Source organism: Pseudopipra pipra, chromosome 2, assembly GCF_036250125.1.
Source record: "Pseudopipra pipra isolate bDixPip1 chromosome 2, bDixPip1.hap1, whole genome shotgun sequence".
NCBI classification, from domain to species: domain Eukaryota; kingdom Metazoa; phylum Chordata; class Aves; order Passeriformes; family Pipridae; genus Pseudopipra; species Pseudopipra pipra.
Window position 1 is genome coordinate 536,976 of NC_087550.1, and position 3,025 is coordinate 540,000.

Sequence of the window (3,025 nt, forward strand, 5' to 3'; positions counted from 1 at the left end):
GCCCTCATTCCTTCCCCGGGCTCCTGCCCTCATCCCTTCCCCGGGTTCCTGCCCTCATCCCTTCCCCGGGCTCCTGCCCTCATCCCTTCCCCGGGTTCCTGCCCTCATCCCCGGGCTCCTGCCCTCATCCCCGGGCTCCTGCCCTCATCCCTTCCCGGCAGGATCTGCTCCCGGATCCGCAGCCACCCCCCGAGCGAGCTGGGAAGCAGCAATTCCCCGACTCCACTCAGACTTCGTCGCTTGCCAATAAGGAGATAGTTGTGTCAAATTAGACGTGAGGAACATGAGATTCTGGTCTGAGGGGGAATCTGATCCCTAATAACATCTGCCTGGCTATAGGTGATAATTTAGGATGAGTTTACGGAGCCCCTGTAATTACATTTTCTATGCGTGCTTTGTTGTGGTTACCAGGTAACTGCGAAGTGATTACATGAATATTTATGCTTGGCAGGTTACGCGCTGCTGTTACACAGGATTAGCATCATTTTTTTTCCCCCTTGTAATTCTTTGTGCCGATATCTGGGACTCGTATCAGGACACAGGCGCCTCACCAGTAAAAAAAAACCAAACCACTAATGCCATGCTTCTTATCTGAGGCATCAGTTTGCTGTTCCCTGAAGCACAGCACTTGTGTTTTGAAATGCAAATCGTTTTTTCCTTCCTCCGTGGTACACCCAGGACGGCTCAAGTCAGGTTGGAAAGCTCTGATCTTGCCTTTCATGGAGGTTGTGCAACGTGCTGGGGGATCCAAACACAAAACTGGTGTGGGTGCAGGAGCCAGTCACGGAGGCAGGGGTTGGAGCCGCGGTGTATCACCCTGCCCACGTCCCTGATCTTATCCCTGTGCTAAGTGTGAGGGGATGGGAGGTGAAACATGCCCTGAATTAGAGAGCAGAGCTCCCTCACCTTCTCCAGGGCATGGAGGGTGTGCCCTGTGCTGTGCCCTCACCAGTCCCATCACTGCTGCTCTGCAGGTCCCCAGCACCAGTGTGGAGGCACAGCCTTGCTTAGTGACATGAATTTGGGGGTTTCTGCTCCCCTTAAATGTGCTAATGGCACAGCAAGGACACTTTGGAGCAGGGAGGCCCCAAAGAGGGCCCTTCTGCCTGGCCCCCACCCCTCTGAATGAGCATCAGGTGGCTGCTGGGATGTAGGTCTGGAGAGCAGGGACAGGGTGTCCCAGGGCTGTCACCTCCCTCCCACCTTTTCTCACCAGGCAGTGAGACCCAAACCATTGTCACAACCCAGGTTTAACCACTCCAAACTTAGGCAGGGGTTTGGTGGCCAGTGATTTCAGAAATGGCTTTTATTTTGCCAGTGTTTGTGAGCAGGCTGCTGTTTGCACGTGGGAATGATCTGCTGGCAAACCATGGATCTGCAAAATGAGCAATGGGGCTGAATGCCTGGGATCTGATTTATTCCTGAGGGCTCTGCATGGAGCTTTCAGGGTAAGGAAACCTGCACCAGAGAAGGAGGAAATTATTTGAAGGCAGTCTGCTTTTAAGTGGAAAAGAAATCATTTGCTGAATGTTTTAGATACTGTTGATGTTCTCAGATTTAAGGCATGAAAAGAAACCTTTTCTAGCAGCAAGGCTGTGAACAGGAGCCATGTCTTTGATCTGTGTCTGCACACAGTGGGGTGGTGTCCATGAATTACAAGGAAATGTAATGCACTGTCATTCTTAAATAAAAACACATTAGCTAATTAAATTGAAACCCAGCGACTGAGTGATTGGCCTGCAAGTTTGGAAATCTCTATCCTGTAACGCTCTTCAGCTTGGGGTAAGTCACTTAACCTCTGTGTTTCCCAGTCCCCCTCGCTGTAGCCTCTCTGTCTACTGGTGAAAAATTAAGTATGATTTGCACAGAGGGGCATGAACGTGTTTTCCTCATCCTTCAGGACTCGGACTCTGGCATTAATCAGACCTGCACTCCCTGACACAGCACATGGTTGACCTCCACATGTCCTCTGTCAGCCAGGCTGCTGTCTGGGCTGGCTGCTCCTGGGCTCTCTGCTGGTCAGCGTGGAGTCAGAAGTTTGGAGACCCCAACGCTGCAGTGTGTGGGTCAGGCGGGGAGCACGGCCACATGAGACCATGGGAAACACTTATTCTCTCATTCTTCAACTCCCACACGGTGATGGGCCAGCCAGAACTTCCCAAAAAAGCATCTTGACTTGGCCAGGACCTTCATGTAAGAAGAGCATTAGCCTGACTCCTCCTGGACAGATCAGATGGACAGCACATGCACATCTGATGGCCAGCAGTCCTCTGGAAGCCACAGCTTCGGGTAGGCTGCTGAGTGTCTGCAAAGCCAGCAGATCATTCATAAAAGTGGTAGATCATCATTAACAAAAGCGGGAAGAGCAGGATCCTGCCCAGGAAACGAGCAAACTCCCTCAGCAAGGAGCAGAACAAGAGGTCGTCCCCAAAGCAGTGAATGATGGCTCAGCAGCGGGGCAGCAGAGAGCAAGGCAGACAGGCAGGGTGGCAGGGCAGGTAAAACAGTGGCTGGCCACTGGAGGTTCTGCTCCCTGGCCACTGCCCCGTGGTGGAGCTCTGTGGACTGACCTGGGGGCCGTTTCTTCTGCACCAACCCTTTCCACATCCCACGGGAGCCACAGGCGTGAGAACAACCCACCGAGTGCCTCTGAACTCCCCAGGGGCCAGCCCAGGCCTCTCCTCTCCATCCAGTGGTGCCAAAGCTGGGCCCTCTGGGACAGCCCGTGTGAATGAGCCAGGCTCTGGCACTCTGGGAAGGAGCTGCTTTGCATTATCAGGTTTCCCTGCACACAGCCTGATTTATTAATTTTGGGAGCAATCTGTGCAGGACTACATTCACCCAGCTAATTTTAAGTGGCTTTTTAAAGCAAACAAATACTGGGTTTCAGCTATTCCTCCTCTGCTGTCTCATCTCGAGCTGACAGCTTGCTCCAGCAGGAAAATAGGAGCCCACAAGGGCTGTGTTTCACCACTGTGTATCAAAACAAACACACACACACACAAAGGGACCCGACTGCTAAGCT